Genomic DNA, 20549 nt, shown 5'->3' with positions numbered 1-20549 from the left:
CTTGTCACTGCAGAGGAGACGACTTATGTTATTCGTCGTCGGTGTTGTCGTCATGTGAAAGTCCATTACGGTGGTCTGAATGAATAATTTGAATGAGTCGAACGATGTATTCTTCCTGAAACTCGTTCGTTTGCAGCACTGTCCTCAATGAAAGTGTAACGGTATTTCGGCATTGAAATCGTTCTTACGAAGTTTAACACACTTCGCACCACAACAGTCTACACAGTCCCTTCTTTCCTCGTCTGGTAGTACTCCATATTTGCGACAGAAAGTCGAACAATTTTCTACGCTGGATAAACATGGAATTAGATTCTTCCATGGGAGAGAATCCGCCGAGAAATGTAAAGTACACCAGACAACCAACTCACTAACGACATAAATCGTCTGGGTTTCCCTAGCAACTCACGAATAATTCGCGGAGGTATGTAATTTAGAGCAACTAAGGGAACGATGCAAAACATAAAAATGACGATCACAAATAATTGATCAGAACGCCTGTCAGCAGAGTCGCATGATCGATTTACGATCGCACGCTCGATATGTATTGTTTGGACCCCTCGACTTCGATAGGCAATCATTCTTGGAAGTTACCCAAATATTTTTTGAGTGTTAAAAACAAAAAGGTTCAATTGTGTTTTGTCCATGAAGATAAATCATTTTTGAAATATCATTAAGGGACAATGTTGGACGGAGAGGCTAGTACACCTAGCAACACATGATGTTGCCGGCCGGAGTGGCCGAGCGGTTAAAGGCGCTACAGTCTGGAACCGCACTGCTGCTACGGTCGCAGGTTCGAATCCTGCCTCGGGCATGGATGTGTGTGATGTCCTTAGGTTAGTTAGGTTTAAGTAGTTCTAAGTTCTAGGGGACTAATGACCATAGCAGTTAAGTCCCATAGTGCTCAGTGGCATTTAGCCAACACATGATGTTATTTGTTAAAAGTCTAGTGACTGATTTTAGAATTACAAGATGGAATGCGAGCTAGATACTGCCTTAAGCAGCTTACGCCATTTTCTAAGTTTATGTTGTTGTTAGACATGAGATTTTGATTTACGCACCATTTGTAACTGTTCGCGTTTACACACTTACGTGCCGTGTAATATATTAAAGCTATTTGGCATGGATTCTTCATTCTTCAGTTACAGAACTTTATGATAAGTAAATCGCTATACCTTTTGGAACTTTTATACAAGATGTGGACGCTTAAGCCGTACTTCGTGGGTCATGCGCCATCTTGTACCTTCAAATAGAAGGAGGTCTTCTACCACGAAACATCTGTTATTTTCAGATCAACTGCTTTTTTTATGTCTTAACAAATTTACCCGTATCTAAAATGGAAATCTGTGTTAGTTTCCAATAGCTTCTACTGCAAAACGTATTTCCATCAAACTGGTTTGTAACACTTCTGCTTAACGTGATTTCACTTGCTGCTTATAGGCACATAGTAGATTAATAATGTAACAGATACACTGTTAGATACAGTATGGGCAAGATTTTCTCGACTGCAGTGTTTTGAAATTTCAATCGAATAGTTGCTCCCAGGTACGAGGGGTGTTCTGTAAGTAATGCAACACTATTTTCTCTGACAGTTTAGGCTGAAAAATGCGGCTTTTGTTGTGGTACATAGAGGAATATTCTTGCTTCAGCCCCTATTGTTTCTTGAAATTCCTGCAAGAAGCGGCGCTTTACATAGCCTTCAGAACAGCGTCTTTAAAGGAGGTGCGTTCCAAGCAGAGAGCTGTCATCGAGCTTAATTTGGCGGAAAGCCAGAGCGTTGCAGATATTTATAAGCGTTTGCAGAATGTTTACGGAGACTTGACAGTGAAAAAAAAGCACGGTGAGTCGTTGGGCGAGCCATCTGTCATCATTGCAAAAAGGTCGCGCGAACCTGTCCGATCTCCCGCGTGCCGGCCTGTCCGCCCCACACAGCTGTGACTCCTAAGGTGTTGGAACGTGCGGACACTCTCATTAGAGGTGATCGCCGTACCAGTATCAAACACCTCGCTTCACAATTGGACGTTCTGTTGATAGTGCTGACACACTATTCCACCAGTTGGGGTACTCAAAGGTGTTTGCGCACCGGTTTCTCGCCGCCTAACAGAAGACCATAAAGAGCAACGAAGACCATTTTTTTGGTCACCAGTCTTCTAACTGGTTTGATACGGCCCCCACGAATTCCTCTCCTGTCACAACATCTCCATCTCAAAGTAGCATTGCAACCTATGTCCTCAATTATTTGCTAGATGTATCCAATCTCTGTCTTCCTCTACAGTTTTTACCCTCTACTGCTCCCTCTAGTACCACAGATGTTATTCCCTGATGTCTTAACTCACGTCCTATTATCCTGTCCCTTGTTCTTGTCACTGTTTTCCAAATAACCCTGTCCTCTCCGATTCTGCACACAACCTCCTCATTTCTTGTCTTATCAGTGCACCTTACTTTCAACAATCGTCTGTAGCACCATATCTCAAATGCTTCGATTCTCTTCTGTTGCGGTTTTCCCACAGTCCATGTTTCACTACCATGCAATGATGTGCTCCAAATTAACAGCCTCAAAAATTTCTTCCTCAAATTAAGGCCTATGTTTCATACTAGCAGACTTCTCTTGGCCAGGAATGCTGTTATTGCCAGTGGTAGACTGATGTCCTCCTTGCTCCGTCTTTCATTCGTTTTTTGCTGCCTAAGGTAATAGAATTCCTTAACCTCATCTACTTCGTGACGGTCAACACTGATGTTAAGTTTCTCGCTGTTCTCATTTCTGCTACTTATTACTGTCGCCTTTCTTCGATTAACTCTCGGTCCATATTCTGTATTAGTTAGACTGTTCATTCCATTCAGCAGATCGTGTAATTCTTCTTCACTTTCACTCAGGGTAGCAATGTCATCAGCGAATCGTATCATTGATATCCATTCGCCTTCAATTTTAATTCAACTCTTGAAATTTTCTTTTATTTCCATCTTTGCTTCGTCGTAGCATATACTGAGCAGTAGGGGCGAAAGACTACATCACTGTCTCACTCCCTTTTTATCCGAGCACTTCATTCTTGGTCTTCCACTCTTAGTATTCCCTCTTGACTCCTGTATGTACTGTATATTACCCGTCTCTCCCTACTTTCCTAGAAATTTCGAACATCTTTCACCATTTGACAATGTCGAACGCTTTTTCTAGATCGACGAATCCTGTGAACGTATCTTGATTTTTCTTTACTCTTGCTTCCATTATCAACCGCAACATGAGAATTGCCTCTCTGGCAACTTAACCTCGCCTAAACCGGAACTGAATCGGAATCTTCTAACACATCCTCAATTTTCTTTTCGATATTTCTGTATATTATTCTTGTCAACAACTTGGATGCCTGAGCTTTTAAGCTGATGCTGCGATAGTTCTCGCCCGTGCCAGCTATTGCAGTCTTCGGAATTGTATGGATGATTTTTTTACCGAAAGTCAGATGGTAGGTCGCCAGACTATACATTCTACACACAAACGTGAATAGCTGTTTTGTTGCCGCTTCTCAAATGATTTTAGAAATTCTGATGGAATGTTATCCAACCCTCCTGCCTTATTTGATCTTAACTCCTTCAAAGCTCTAAATTCTCATTCTAATACTATATCCCCTATCTCTTCTAAATCGACTCGTATTTCTTCTTCTATCACATCAGACAATTCTTCACCCTCATAGAGGCCTTCAATGTACTTTTTTCCATCTATCCGCTGGCTGCTCTGCATTTAACAGTGGAATTACCGTTGTATTCTTAATGTTACCACCCTTGCTTTTAATTTTACCGAAGGTTGCTTTGGCTTTCCTACATGCTGTATCAATCCTTCCGACACTAATTTATTTTTCAACTTCTTTCACATTTCACATTGTTTAATGCAACCGGCTCGTCTTAGCTTCCCTGCACATCCTATTTATTTCATTGCTCAGCGACTTATATTTCTGTATTCCTGAATTTCCCTGAACATTTTTGTACTTCCTTCTTTCATCTATGAACTGAAGTATTTCTTCTGTTACCCATGGTTTCTTCGCAGTTACCTTTTTTGTACCTATGTTTTCCTTCCCAACTTCAGTGATGGCTCTTTTTAGAGATGCCCATTCCTCTTCAACTGTACTGCCTACTGAGTTACTCCTTGTTGCAGTATTATAAAATGTGCAAATGTGAGTGAAATCTTATGGGCCTTAACTGCTAAGGTCATCAGTCCCTAAGCTTACACACTACTTAACCTAAATTATCCTAAGGACAAACACACACACCCAGGCCCGAGGGAGGACTCGAACCTCCGCCGGGGACTAGCCGCACAGTCCGTGACTGCAGCGCCTTAGACCCCTCGGCTAATCCCACGCGGCTGCAGTATTATATTATATTGTATCTTTAGAGAACTTCAAGCGTATCTCTTCTAAGTAATTTCTTGAACTGCAGCCTGCTGTTTATAACTACTACGTTGTGATCTGGGTCTATATCAGCTCCTGGGTGCGCCTTACAATCAAATATCTGATTTCAGAATCTCTGTCTGATCAGAATGTAATCTAACTGAAATCTTCCCGTCTCTCGTACTTTTCCAAATATACCTCCTCCTCTTGTGATTCTTGAACAGAGTATTCGCTATTACTAGCTGAAATTTGTTACAGCACTCAGTCTTTCTGTTCTCTCATTCCTAGTACGAAGACCGTATTCTCCCGTAACCCTTTCTTCAACTCCTTTTCCTGCAAACGCGTTCCAGTCGCCCATGACTATTATATTTTCATCTCCCTTTACGTGTGCTGCATTACCCGTTCAAATTCCTCAAATACTTTCTCCATCTCTTCATCTACAGCTTGCGACGTCGGCATGTATACCTGAACTATCGTTATCGGTGTTGGTTTGCTGTCGATTCTGATAAGAACAACCCTATCACTGCACTGTTCACAGTAGCGCATTCTCTGCCCTATATTGTAGCTTTAGAGAAGTCAAGCTTATCTCTTCTGAGTAATTTCTTGAACTGCAGCCTGCTGTTCATCACGAATCCACGAAGGACCACATGTGGAGAATTGCTTGCGCTTTACGAGGCTGATTGTGACAGCTTTTTGTCGAACATCGCCACAGGCGATGAAACACGGCTTCATGGTTTCGAACCAAAAACAAAACGGCAATCGATGAAGGGCACCACACCACCTCTCCTCCGAAGTTCGAAGCCGCACTCTCAGTCAGTAAAGTAATGGCGATGGTCTTCTCGAACTTGGAAAGGGATATTCTGTTTGATGTCCACCCTCATGGTGCAACGATCAACTCTGAAGTATGTTGGGCTACCCTCTGTAAATTGGAGAAACGACTTCAGCCTTGTTCGTCTCCATAAACATGCAAACGAATTTCTCCTTCTTCATGACAAGACAATGCCTCACAAGTCTGCGCATCCGAGACGAGCTCACAAAACTTCACTGGGCTGTTCTTCCTCATACAATCTACAGCGAGGATCTCGCACCTTCTACCTGTTTGGCCCAATGAAGGGTGCACTCCGCGGGAAGCAGTACGTGGATGATGGGGAGGTTATTGATCCAGCAAGACGTTGTCTCCGACGTCGACCAGTAGAGTGGTAGCCTGCCGCTGTGACCGAGCGGTTCTAGGCCCTTCAGTCCGGAACCGCGCTGCTGCTACGGTCGCAGGTTCGAATCCTGCCTGGGGCATGCATGTGTGTGATGTCCTTAGGTTATTTAGGTTTAAGTAGTTCTGAGTCTAGGGGACTGATGACCACAGATGTTAAGTCCCATAGTGCTTAGAGCCATTTGTACCATTTGAGTATAGTGGTACCATGCGGGCAAATAGGCCCCCCCAGGAAGGTGGCGTAAGGTCGTCGCATTGAACGCAGATTATGTTGAAAAATAGGTGTTTGTAGCCGAAAGAGTGGGGAATAATGTGAAGTTTTGGAATTACCGATAAAACTAACCTGCATCCAGAAACAAAAATTTTGTTGCATTACTTATCAGGCGCCACTCGTACATGACAAAGTTATACCTTGAAACATCTTTTCACATTTGGAAAAACCCAGAGCAATTTTTGTAATTACAGGAGAACTGAAACACGTAAAGAAGTGAATGCCACCAATTAAAAATGAAATTGAAAGTAAAAAAAAAATGTTCCAATGTGTGTGAAATCTTATGGGACTTAACTGCTAAGGTCATCAGTCCCTAAGCTTACACACTACTTAACCTAAATTATCCTAAGGACAAACACACACACCCACGCCCGAGGGAGGACTCGAATCTCCGCCGGGACCAGCCGCACAGTTGAAAGTACACTATAAGACAAAAAACACGCACCAAGAAGGATTTAACCGAATGGAATGGAAATTAGTAGATATGACGTACATAAACATGGCAGACAATGTGTTATAATTTCAGAAAAACTGTATGATTTATTCAAGAGATAGGGCTTCGCAAATTGAGCAAATCAATAATGCGTTGGTCCGCCTCTGGCCCTTATGCAAGCCGTTTTTCGGCTTGGCCCTGACTGATAAGAGTTGTAGGACGTCCTCCTGAGGGATACTACGCAAAATTCTGTCCTATTGGCGCATTAGATCGTCAAAATCCTGAGCTGGTTGGAGGGCCCTGCCCATTATGCTCCAAATGACCTCAAGTTGGGGAGGGATCCGGTGCTTGCCGACCAAGGTAGGGTTTGATAAGTACGAAAACAAGCAGTAGAAACTCTCACCGTATGCGGCTGGGTTTTATCATACAGAAATGTAGACCTAGGATGGTTTGCCATGAAGAGCAACAGAACGGGACGTTGAATATCGTCGGCGTACCTCTGTGCTGTAAGGATGCTGCGGATGACAACAAAGGGGTCCCTCTATCAACAGAAATATCACACCAGATTATCACTCCTGGCTGTCGGGCCGCGTGTGGTCTACATTCAAATTGGTATCCCACAGCTATCCAAGCGTCTCCAGACACGTCTCCGCTCGTCGTCGGGGTTCATTTCGAAGTGGGACTCATACTGAAGACGATTGTACTCCATTCAAGAGATTCCAGACCGGAGAAGTGTCTCGAGAGCCCCGGACAGTGGTGAGATACCAACCTGACAGGTGCGCGGGGTAGCCGTGCGGTCTAGCGCCTTGCCACGGTTCGAGTGGCTACCCCCGTCGGAGGTTAGAGTCCTCCCTCGCCCCTGAGTGAGTGTGTTGTCGTTAGCGTAAGTTAGTTTAAGTTAGATTGAGTAGTGCGTAAGCCCAGGGACCGATGACCTTAGCAGTTTGGTCCCATAGGAACTTACCATAAATTTCCAAATTTTTTCCAACGTGACTCTCGTCCGCCGTAAGGCCCGGCAACCAGGAGTGATGATCAGTGGTGCCATTTCTTTTCATAGCAGAACCCCTTTGGTCTTTTGTCATCTGCAGTACCCTTAGAGCACAGCAGTACGTCGATGATGTTCTACGTCCCGTTTTGCTGCTCTTCATTGCACGCCATCCTGGGTTTACATTTCAGCAAGATAATGACCGTCCACACGTGGTGAGAGTTTCTACCGCTTGTCTTCGTGCTTGCCAAACCAAACTTTCATCAGCAAGGACGCCGGATCTCTTCCCAAACGACAACATTTGGAAGATCACGGGCAGGGCCCTCCAATCAGCTCGGGATTTTGACGATCTAACGCGACAATTGGACTGAATTTGGCACGATATGCCTCGTGAGGTTTTAGAGATTAGGTTAGTACTTGTTCCATAGATCATGAATACGACACTTCGTAATGGTGTGGAACGTGTCAGGTTAATAAAAGGTGTCTATCCAAGATATTACATTACACAAAATATTACAAGACACTTAATATTTTTAATTTTTTTGTTTTGGGTGGGGCTGGGGAAATTACCCACTTACTATATCCAAAAATTCATCTAATGAGTAGATGGAGTTGCCATTCAGAAATTCTTTTAATTTCCTTTTAAATGCTATATGGCTATCTGTCAGACTTTTGATGCTATTAGGTAAGTGACCAAAGACTTTTGTGACAGCATAATTTACCCCCTTCTGAGCCAAAGTTAGATTTAACCTTGAGTAGTGAAGATCATCCTTTCTCCTAGTGTTGTAGCCATGTACACTGCTATTACTTTTGAATTCGTCCGGATTGTTAATAACAAATTTCATAAGTGAATATATATTGAAATGTCCCCTTACTTAGAACAATTATACATGACTTTGCTTAAACTGACACACAATATTTTTAGCGCAACGCAATCTGACTTTCAAAAGTCACTACAAAAGAATGGCCCTGACTAACATTAACCTATACCTTTCACAAATCACGTACCTCACCAAAAGTCTTCGTTACTCGAACTACTGCAATACAGCGAGCGCCACTACTGCCAGCTAAATAAAAGATTCAAACTACTGAAGGCACTAACTGCTGATAGGCATAGTTAGCAAATGAAAGATTTTAATAGAGAACAAACAATGTATTTACCTTTATAGTGCTGAAAAATCATAATATACATAGCAGTCCATGACATCCAGTCTTACAAATTTCAAAACTCCGCCATTTCTCTCCCCACATCCACCACTGCTGGCGGCTCACCTACAACTGCGCAACGCTACGCGCTGTTCACATCCAGCTGCCCAACACTACAATGGCAGACAACAATGCAAACTAGCCACAGACTGCACACAGCACAGCCAGTGATTTTCATACAGAGCGCTACGTGGCGTTACCAATAAGCAAACCTAAACAACCTACTTAAAATATATATTGTGAGGCTACAGTGAAGATCCCTAGGTCTTTAAATAAATGTCTGCAGGATGATCTTGGATGAGCTCCAGCAATTATTCTGATTACACGCTTTTGTGCAATGAACACTCTTTTACTCAATGACTAGTTACCCAAGAATATGATGCCATACGAAAGCAGAGAATGAAAATAGGAGTGGTAAGCTAATTTACTGAGATGTATATCGTCAAAATTTGCAATGACCTTAATAGCATAAGTAGCTGAACTCAAACGTTTCAGCAGATCTTCAGTGGTTTTTTTTTTTTTTCCAGTTCAACCCCTCATCAATGCATGCTCCTAGAAATTTTGAATATTCTACCTTAGCTCCCGATTTTTGATCGAAGTCTATATTAATGGTGTCATTCCATTTACTGTGTAACAACGCTATCAATCAATAGCTGCTTGCATAAGGGTCAGACGTGGACCAACGCGTTATTGATTTGCTCAATTTGTCAAGCTCTTTCCCCTGAGAAAACCATTCATTATTTTGTGAAATAGTAATCAGTTTTTTGTTCGTACATGTTCGTACATGTACGTCACATTTACCGATTTCCGTCCCACTCGGATAATACCTTCGTGGTGTCGCTTTTTTGTGTTAGAGTGTATAAAATTCAAATGGCTCTGAGCACTATGGGACTCAACTGCTGAGGTTATTAGTCCCCTAGAACTTAGAACTAGTTAAACCTAACTAACCTAAGGACATCACAAACATCCATTCCCGAGGCAGGATTCGAACCTGCGACCGTAGCGGTCTTGCGGTTCCAGACTGCAGCGCCTTTAACCGCACGGCCACTTCGGCCGGCGTTAGAGTGTATATTAAACTTCTATCACAGGTCTGGTTAGAGGCGAAAGTCTGAAAGTATACCAAAGTGCAACACACACTCCCAGTTATTAACGCTATGTTGCATGACGGTAACATTGATAACATAAGTTTCCAATAAGTTTTTTTATCAGTACCGTCATTAACGCGTGACACAGTGTGGTGAAGGTCACAGCTTTACAAAGGAATGTGTGTGAACAGCATCTTCATCACATAGTGCACCCAGTATACAGTTACAGACAGTAGGCCCAATTACAGTGGGCACATTTTAATTTCTTTGGTATTAAATAGTGGTGCAGGGTGTGGGTGAAACACATGTCACTAGGGAGCGCAGTGTCGCAGAGTAGGCATGTTCTGTAACAAGCGTCTATCCTTAATGTAGATGTTAACGTAAACTGGAAAGCCGGCCGCGGTGGCCGAGCGGTTCTAGGCGCTTCAGTCCGGAACCGCACGACTGCTACGGTCGCAGGTTCGAATCCTGCCTCGGGCATGGATGTGTGTGATGTCCTTAGGTTAGTTAGGTTTAAGTAGTTCTAAGTTCTAGGGGACTGATCACCTGAGATGTTAAGTCCCATAGTGCTCAGAGCCATTTGAACCATTTGAAACTGGAAAGAACACAGAAAATGTTGTGGGGAAGGCTAACCAAAGGCTGCGTGTTACTGGCAGGACACTTAGAAAATGTACAGGCCTACTAAGGAGACTGCATACACTACGCTTGTCCGTCCTCTTTTAGAATACTGCTGCTCGGTGTGGGATCCTTACCAGGTAGGACTGACGGAGTACATCGAAAAAGTTCAAAGAAAGGCATTATCGCGAAATTGGGAGAGAGTGTCACAGAAATATTACAGGATAGGGGCTGGAAATCATTAAAAGAAATGCGTTTTTCGTTGCGACGGAATCTTCTCACGAAATTCCAATCACTAACTTTCTCCTCCGTATGCGAAAATATTTTGTTGACACCGACCTTCAAAGGGCGGAACGATCACCTCGATAAAATAAGGGAAATCAGAGCTCGTACTGTAAGATATAGGTGTTCATTCTTTCCGCGAACTATACGAGATTGGAATAATAGAGAATTGTGAAGGTGGTTCGATGAATCCTCTGCCAGACACCTAAATGTGATTTGCAGGGTATCCATGTAAATGTAGATGTAGATTTATGAGAAGAAGTTGTAGGTAGCACTCGCGAAGAACTTTGAATAGCTTTATCATTCTGTAAAAAAAAAAAATTAAAAAAATACGGGTAGTAAGTAATACCAATTCCCTCATTGATTCATTAGTTCGTGGTTTAATAAAAAAACTAAATATCATTATTTAATCTTTCATCATTTTAAAAGTGAAAGCGTTCAAAGAAAATTCTTTTTCATTCTAATTTTTTTAGGCGTTAATATTGATGATGATGGGGAAAAGGGGAAGATGGGGTCAGACTGCACTAACACGTAAAGGTTACCGGAAGGTCGGGAACCACTGGTATAAAGACTTGGAAAAAATTGCGCTTGATGTAATGAATGACAGTCCCCTAGAAAGCAGTACCCGTCATATCACCGAAGTTAAGCACTGTTGGGCTTGACTAGCACTTGGATGGGTGTTATTGGCAAGTGGGCTGCATTCATTCCCTGTGAGAGAAGTTGAGGGGCTACTTTATTGAGCAGTAGCGCCTCCTGTTACAAAATCTGATAACGACTGAGAGAGCGGTGTGCTGACTACACGCCCCTCCATAACTGCATCCAGTGACGCCTATAAGCTGAGGATGACACGGCGGTCGGTCGATACCGTTGTGCCTTCCGAGGGTTGTTGGGAAATGTTGATCAAGGTAATGCCAACATCGAACAGAAAGAACCCGAAGCAATCTGATTACAAGATTGGATGTCAACATTTGGAGAACGTTGCTCCGTACAAGTATCTAAGCGTAAGACTAAAAAGCGATACGAAATGGGACGATCATGTAGAATCAGTCAGGAAAGGAAGACTTAGATTTGTTGGAAAGGTTTGAAATAAAGTCAGCGTCTCTGTAAAGGTAATCGCACACAAGACGCTAAAGCGACAAATTTTAGGGTATTGTTCCAGCGTTTTGAATCCTTATCAAACTCGCATGACATCAGACATGGAACGCATTCAGAGACACGCTGCTACGATCGCAACAGGTTGGTAGCAGAAATGCTCAAGGAACTTAAATGGGAGGACCTGGAAGAAGAAGAAACAGAAGTACTTACCGCGAAGCGTTGTTACGTAAAGTGAGAATTTGTATTCAAAGAAGACTGTGCGGCCTCCGTCGTATAACTCGCGTAGAGAACATGATAATAAGATGACAGCGTACCGTGGCATGCAGATGTAGGTGTATAAGATCGTCTCCATGCTCCACTACAGCACTACTACATCCTACTTAGGCCTCCCATGCGCTCTGATTTTTTCCAGGACTGTCCCGTTTGTTGTGGTCTTCAGGCTGGAGACTGGTTTGATGCAGATCTCAACGCCCGTCTGTGCTGTACAAATCTCTTTGTCTCTGAATAGCTGCTGGAACATATATCCACTTGAACCTGTTCACTGTATTAAAGCCTTGGTCTCCCTCCACAAGTTTTACCGTCCGCCCTCCCCCCCCTCCCACACACACACACATAAGCGACACCATAATAATTCTATTGCTCAACTTCCGAAGCATCGAAACAAAGTGCCAGAGTTTGAATCGCTTCTAGAAAACAGTGTAGTTTATGTAATATTCGTTTCAGAAAACTAGTTTCTGGGAAGAATTTTAGGAAACTTTAGGCGTATATCGAAAGGACTGGTTAATGGGAAATGTATGGCTGTACGAACTACAGAGCAAAAGCCAAAAACAAAACAAAAAATGTCGGAAATGAAGGTGGTGTATTAGTTGCAGTAGATAAGAAACCCAGATCCACCGATATAGAAACTGAAGCTGCATGTGAGATTGTTTGGGCAAGATCTGTATTTGCTAGTAGGCTACATAAATTAACCGTATTCATCGGAGGAGACTTTAAGCATCCATCAGTTAATTGGGGTAATCACACTTTTGTTCGTGGGGAACGTAACAAGACATTGTGCGGAACAATACTAAATGCCTTTTCTGAAAACTGCCTAGAACAATTAGTTAGGAATTCCATCCATTACGGAAATATGCTGGATTTAATGTCAACAAACAGGCCTGACCTTTTTCAGGAGTCCATGTCGAAAGTGGTATCGGTGACAACGATGCAGTTGTAACAACAAATGATTGCCAAAACACAAGCGCAACTAAAGCAAGTAGAAGTATTTATACGTTCAGTAAACTACATAAAGGCTCATTAGCGTCATATCCCAATGAGAAACTTGAAATTTTAGCCCACGACACGAGAGTCTAGAAGAACTGTCGCTCAGGTTCAAAAGAAAGAATACTTGACCACGCACTGGATAGGTACCTTGTAGAACAGTTCATGACGGAAGGGGCGCTCCAAGCTGTATAGTCACTGTAAAGCAATTTGAAAAGGTGTGAAACAAAGCTAGAGCCGTAGGTAGCTACTGAATGATACGCGTTTAAGTGTCAAGCTAGTAAGACGAGATACATTCAACGACTATCGTAGCAGAATATTGTCGAAAGATCTTCACAAGAACCTAAGATATTCTGGTCGTATGTGACTGCTGTTAGTAGTACAAAAGTTAATGGACAGACACTCATGAGCGAGACAGCAATTGAAATGAAGGTAGGAAAGCGAAAGCAGAAACGCTTCCTTTTCAAACGATCCTGTACAAAGGAAAGCCCTTTAGTATTAACCCAATTTAGTTCTCATACCATGCAAGAAATGAGGGAGATATTACTGCCAGTGCGGTTGAGACACAGCTAAAATCGTTAAAACTGAGTGAAGCTTCAGGGCCTGATGGAATTTCTATCAGTTTGTCTACCGAATTTGCGGGTGAGTTAGCTCCTCGTTTAGCCTCGAACAAAAAGCTGTGTCCAATTATTAGTAGAAAGCACAGGACACACCCATATACAAGAAGGGTAGCAGAGTGATCCACAAAACAACTGTCCAGTATCCTTGCCACCCATTTGTAGTAGAATCTTAGAATATGGTATGAACTCCAATGTAATGAGGTATCTAGACCATAATGTCTCCTCCACGAATTCCGAAAACATCGGCCATGTGAAATTCAACTCGACAAGCCACATGACATCCTGAAAGCCATGGATCAAGGCAGTCAGATAGATGCTGTTTTTCTTGACTTCCGAAATCATTTTGACACAGTTCAACACCTACGCTTATTATCGAAATTACGATCATATGGAGTATCAAGCGAGATTTGTAAATGTATTGAGGATTTGTCGGTGAGGAGTACACAGCATGTTATCGTGGTTGGAGAGTCTTCGAAAGAAGTTGAAGTAACTTCAAGTGTGCCCCATGGAAATGTGTTGGTATCCTTGCTGTTCATGTTGTATATTAATGACCTCGCAGACAGTAGCAAACTCAGACATTTCGCAGATGATGAGATTATCTGTAATGAAATACTGCCTCAAAAAGTCTCTACAAATATTCAGTCAGATCTTGATAAGCTTTCAGAGTGGTGCAAAGACTGGTAAGTGGATTTAAATGTTCAGAAATAATAAACTCTGCGCTTTAAAAAAAAAACACGCCAATATCCTATGAGTACAATGCCACTGAGTCACAGTTGGACGCATTCAACTTATGCAAATGCCTGTGTGTAACTTTGTGTACTGATTCTTAAGTAACGGAAGCCAGTATGTTGTCCTCGACGGCGAGTGTTCATCAGAGACAAGGGTATCGTCAGGAAAAATGGCTCTGAGCACTATGCGACTTAACTTCTGAGGTCATCAGTCGCCTAGAACTTAGAACTAATTAAACCTAACCTAAGGACATCACACATATCCATGCCCGAGGCAGGATTCGAACCTGTGACCGTAGCGGTCGCTCGGCTCCAGACTGTAGCGCCTAGAACCGCACGGCCACTCCGGCTGGCGTATCGCCAGGAGCGCCCTGGAAAGTGTGACAGGACCGCTGTTATTTGCTATATATGTAAATGATCTGGCGAACAAGGTATGCAGCAATCTGCGGCTGTTTGCTGTTGATGCTGTGGTGTATGGAAAGGTGTCGTCGATGGACGGCAATAGGAGGATAAAAGATGACTTAGACAAAATTTCTAGTTGGTGTGATGAATGGCGTCTAGCTCTAAATGAGGAAAATGTAAGTTAATGCAGATGAGTATGAAAAACCAACACATACAGCATTAAGAGTGGGGTGCTTGGCATGGTCACGTTGATTAAATATCTTAGCCTAACGTCGCAAAACGATATAAAATGTAATGAACGTCTAAGGATTGTGGAGGGAAAGGCGAATGGTCGACTTAGATTTATTGGGCCAATTTTAGGAAAGTGTCGTTCATCTGCAAATGAGACAGCGTATAGGACACTAGTGCGACCCACTGTTGAGTACTGTTCGAGTATTTGGGACGCACACCAGGGCGGATTAAAGGCAGTCATCGAAGCAGTTCAGAGACAGGCTGCTGTTTTTGTTACTGGTAGGTTCGGAAAACACACAGGTATTACGGAGACGCTTCGGAAACTCAGATGAAGTCACTGGAGGGAAGGGTACGTTCTATTCGAGAAGCACTATTGAAAAAATTTCGAGAACCGACATTTGAGGCTAACTACATGACGATTCTACTGCCGCCAACGTACATTTCGCATAAGGACCATAAAGATAAGATTAGAGAGATTAGGGCTCGTGCAGAGGCATATAGCAGTCGTTTTCCTCTCGCTCCGTTTGTGAGTGAAAAGGAGAGAAAGTGACTGGTAATGGTACAGAGTACCCTGTGTCATGCACCGTACGGTGTCTTGCGGTGTATGGATGTAGATGTAGACGTAGATACGAAATTGAATGATCAGTTAGGCTCAGTTGTGGGCAAAGCAGATGGCAGACTTCGGTTCTTGGTAAAAACTGGGAAAATTCAGTAACTGTACAACGGTTACTGCATATAAAACACTTGTGCGATCCATCCTAGAATATTGTTCAAGTGTGTGAGAACCGTGCCAAATAGGACTAAGAGGGGATACCGAACGTAAACAGAGAAGGGCTGCGCGACTGGTTACAGGTTTGTCTCATTAGAGAATTTCACGGAGATGCTGAAAGAACTGAACCGGTAGACTCTTGAAGACATCAGTCCGGAACCGTGCGACTGCTACGGTCGCAGGTTCGAATCCTGCCTCGTGCATGGATGTGTGTGATGTCCTTAGGTTAGTTAGGTTTAAGTAGTTCTAAGTTCTAGGGGACTGTTGACCTCAAATGTTAAGTCCCATAGTGCTCAGAGCCATTTGAACCATTTGAAGACAGACTTAAACTAACAGAGAAAGCTAAGGATACAATCCAGAACCATCTTCAAGCGATGAATCTAGGTACATGCTAGAACCGTCTATGTACCGCTCTCATAGGGTTTGCGGAGACAATAATACACTAATTGCAGCGTGCGCGGAGCTGTTTAACCATTCTTCATGCGCTTCATTCGTGAACAGAATGGGAAAAAGCTATAACAATTAGTACAGCGATGTAGATGTAGATGAAGACGGTATAAAAGTTTCAAGTAAGTCCATGAAAATGATGAAGGCGATAAGCGTCCTGACCCATCATCAACAGATGAAATCGTGGAAAAAGCAAAATAAATTATTGCGAACGATCACTGAATCACTACCAGAGGACTCGCTGATGTCGGCATGTCGGCTGGTTTATACTATGAAATTTTTTCGGGTGTTTTAGATACGAAACGTGTTAGAGCAAAATTTGTTCCAAAAGTATTGAATTTTGAAAAGGAAACCGCAGCGAATGCAAGTTTCCCAAGAGTCGCTAGACGACGACGAATAGGTACTGAAACATGTCATAACGGGTCATAAAATATGGGTTTACGGATACGACGTCGAAACTGAGCTGTAGTCGTCCTAGTGGAAGCTTTCTGTTCCGGTAAAAAAATAAAAGCTAGACAAATGCGGTCAAATGTGAAGGTCATGCTCACTGTGTTCTTCGACTTTAATGACATAATATACCATGAGTTTTTGCCTTAAAAATAGTTCAAATGGCTCTGAGCACTATGGGACTCAACATCTGAGGTCATCAGTCCGGTAGAACTTAGAAGTACTTAAACCTAACTAACCTAAAGACTTCACACTCATCCATGCCCGAGGCAGGATTCGAGCCTGCGACCGTAGCAGTCTCGCGGTTCAGAACTGAAGCGCCCAGAACCGCTCGGCCACCGCGGCAGACTTTTTGTCTTAATTCAAACGATCAGTAGTGAGCCAGTTCATGAAATTTTCGCCAGAAATTGCACTGTAATGATGCCCAGACATCGTTATTCGCCAGAAATGGCCCTATGTGGCTTATCTGTTGCCAAGTACAAAGAAAACATTAAAGGGTCGTCGTTTTACTTGCACAAATGACACCGAAAGCGCTTCGCTGAGAGAGCTAATAGTTAATCCGGAGATCGAGTTCGAGAAGTGCTTCGAGATTGGGAAAAGAGTTCCCATAAGTGCATAATACCGTATAAAATGGAAATTACCGTCGGATTTGACCAATAATGTAGAGAACATGCGACAAACGACGTAAACAACATAGGGTCTACAAGGTCATATCATTGGTGATATTTTGAAACATAAATAACACAGTTTTGCTTACAAGAATTTACTATATCAGGAAAAAATATTTCAAATTACAAGTATTACCATCAATCACATTTAATACGTGGAACACTTCTTGGAACTAAAAAGAATCGAATATCGTAAAAACAAGTACTGATTCTGTAACGGACATCACGACACACAGTACAGCAAAATCTAAAAAATTATTTATCGCAAATACATAGTAACTGGTATCGGAAAATACATTTTAGCTATACAGCTCAACTGGAGGCTGCGATACGCTATTTCGAATATTTATATAGTTTTCAGAAGCAAATAGAAGACAGCTTGACGAGAAGGGCTTAAACTGTTTATTGGAAAGAAACCGTATCAGGTTTCGTAAAAATTGTTTTACAGCTGTAGTGGAAACCTGGAGACACACTGAGAATTAAAAATAAAATATGTGCCGTAAAGAAATCGAAAAACACTATTTAGCTGGTGCAAATGGTTCAAATCGCTCTGAGCACTATGGGACGTAACAACTGAGGCCATCAGTCCCCTAGAACTTAGAACTACTTAATCTAACTAACCTAAGGACATCACACACATCCATGCCCGAGGCAGGATTCGAACATGCGACCCTAGCAGTCGCGCAGTTCCGGACTGAAGCGCCTAGAACCGCTCGGCCACCAAGGCTGGCTGCTATTTAGCTACATATCTCAAGTGGAGAGCACGATACGCAGTTATGAATATGTGTTCATATCTAAGTAAATGGAAACGGTTATCACAAAAAGAATATTAGCTATTTAACGGAAGGAAAACTGAGGATGTAGTGTGCCGGCCGAAGTGGCCGTGCGGTTAAAGGCGCTGCAGTCTGGAACCGCAAGACCGCTACGGTCGCAGGTTCGAATCCTGCCTCGGGCATGGATGTTTGTGATGTCCTTAGGTTAGTTAGGTTTAACTAGTTCTAAGTTCTAGGGGCTAATGACCTCAGCAGTTGAGTCCCATAGTGCTCAGAGCCATTTGAACCATTTGATGTAGTGTGGTCCACGATAATCAATACAGACTTTTTAAAAAAATATGTATTGTACAGAAAAAAGAATGATAAATAGATTAAATATTACGATTCCCTGTTTAACAGAAGAGATAGTATTATGTTTCTCTTAGACAGCAGAGATAAAAATGCAGTTTCTCTCGAAACATTAAGGGCCCTACACACGCACCAACCGACCGACAAGTTGAACATATGTAGGCATTTTGGCCAGCCGACCAACCGATTTCTCTTGTCGGGCTATCAGTTGAGTATGAGTGCCCGTGGGCCGCCGACCCTCTCAATTTCTCCCCCCCCCCCCCCTCTCCTTTCACACCCTTACTTCATCCCCGATTAATTGTGTCGTGCGTAGCACTGTCGTACCAACCACCCGACAAAAGTTCATCTTTTGTCACTGCGAGCGAGGTTGTACGCGTTTCTAATATACATGACAAAAGTGCAAGGCGGAAAAAACAGTTTCTGGAAAAATTGCAGATTTATGGAACACGCCGTGTGAGGAGTGTGCCAATAGAGATGCAAGAAATGAAGCACTCGTTTCATTTTTTAACGAATCCATAACGGTTCCATGTGACACATAGAGAGTGCAAAAGGTATATGTTTCACGAATTGAAATCCGTCGGCGTTCTGTACTTCGGATTTTAAATTTTATTTCAGACATTTTACGAAAATGAAATCTGTAAAGCGAAATACAGATAGACTAGATCGCATATCTCATTTCCGATCGTATCGGAAGTAAAACCAGAAAACCGAAATACAGACAGTCGATGGACTTTTATTCATGAAATACACTTGCTTCATTGTTAGAAACGTTAAAAAAAAATCCAACCTATATCCAAGCTTTATGTTATGAAGAGTAAAGAGTAGGATATTTTTACAGTCCTAACAATTTCTAAATGCTTCATTTCTTATGTACCTGTTGTATTTATTAGATGATGCGGGCCGTTACCATTTACAGTCTTCTTCTTCTAATTTTATATGAATTTGTTAAACTTACAGGGAAAGTATTTTATTTTACATGCATAAATAAACAATTAACTTTTATATGAACGTGTTTTATTTGTTTTACTTTACCATGATGTATTTCCTCAGACAACTATAAATCACGTTACATGTTTCAGGTATCACGTTGGATAATAACTGAGTGGATACAACTGCACTGAATTTGAAGTCCTCATAACTTCTGACAATGGCTAGAAACCGTAATGATGCTAACAGTCCCTCCTCACAGCTTACAGCCTCCTTCATGACTGTATTCTTTTTCGTTCAGAATGGTTTGATAATGTTCAGCGGCTCCGAAAAGCATGTTTCATCGATTCCTAGATAATAATGAAAATCATCGGCTCCTACCTCCTTACGTCACAGAGGGTCCGCGAATATATTTCCTTGCATTAGCCACATCTTGGCCCACAGATTAATTTCATTTGTTCGTGGCCTTATTACCTCTAAAACAGTTTTTGTTTCTGTGTAAAACCAAGCAGCATCTCGTCGAACATACCCTCATGCACGTACTATGAACATTTCACTATCAGCGATAGAAACAGAGAGGCGCTGTAATCGCTGCGTGCAGCCGGTCGGGACGTGTGTAGGCTGACACGAAATTGGTCGGTCGGTCGGTCGCTAAGTTGGTGCGTTTTAGGGGCCTTTATGCTCGAAACCATGGAGGGTGCTCGTAAGTATGTCAACAAAACTCACTGTAAAAAATTGAAAACAAAGTACGCTCCGAGATGTGGCGTCACAGCAGCCGTTACCATTACGTCACTAGATAAATCACAAATTTCTCTTGACCCACAATATGTAACAGGGATTATTTGGAAAGCGATAACATTAACGAACACCAGTGAATAAAATTATTCGCAATAAAAGTTACCGTTATATTTTGAACACACGGATGAGGCTACAGGTAGCCTATAACGCGACTCACCCGCGGCGGTTGCGGTGAGGCGGCGGCGGCCGCAGCAGCCTCTGCGCTGTCCTCTCCCATGTCGGTAGCCTTGTCTTTGGCGACTGACCACGGCGTCTCTTGCTCGGCCATTATCTCTGCCTCGAGTCTCCGCCTCCCAGGTGGACAGCTTCCCGGGGCCGCTGGGAAGCTCGTCTTATCTCCAGCTCTCGCAACTATGCTTCCTCACGCGTGTATCAGTCTAGCAGCACAACGCCACTTCCGATATCCTCAGATTCTCCACCTAGAGCTTTCCAACCGATAAACACTCTCAACAAGACGACAGTGCTGATAACAGGGACTATACTTCCAATCACCGATACTCATTACTTCTCGAATTCATTTTTGGGGGAGCCCCTCATAATTCAAACTACCTGACGTTTACGAGTGTCAGTCAACGGCTTTTG

At 42.7% G+C, this 20549-nt stretch overlaps 1 long non-coding RNA gene across 1 annotated transcript in view; it reads right to left on the bottom strand.

Annotated features, from left to right (window-relative positions):
* Nucleotides 1-20233, bottom strand: part of LOC124614055 — a 57380-nt gene extending 37147 nt beyond the window's left edge. Inside the window, exon 1 of the long non-coding RNA XR_006979687.1 lies at nt 20125-20233. This is a non-coding gene — a long non-coding RNA (uncharacterized LOC124614055). The remainder of the gene's footprint in view (nt 1-20124) is intronic.
* Nucleotides 20234-20549: the final 316 nt, after the last annotated feature.

This window comes from Schistocerca americana, chromosome 4 (assembly GCF_021461395.2).
Source record: "Schistocerca americana isolate TAMUIC-IGC-003095 chromosome 4, iqSchAmer2.1, whole genome shotgun sequence".
Classification (NCBI taxonomy): domain Eukaryota; kingdom Metazoa; phylum Arthropoda; class Insecta; order Orthoptera; family Acrididae; genus Schistocerca; species Schistocerca americana.
The sequence above is the reverse complement of the archived record's forward strand: the minus strand, read 5'-3'. Positions and strand labels throughout refer to the sequence as shown.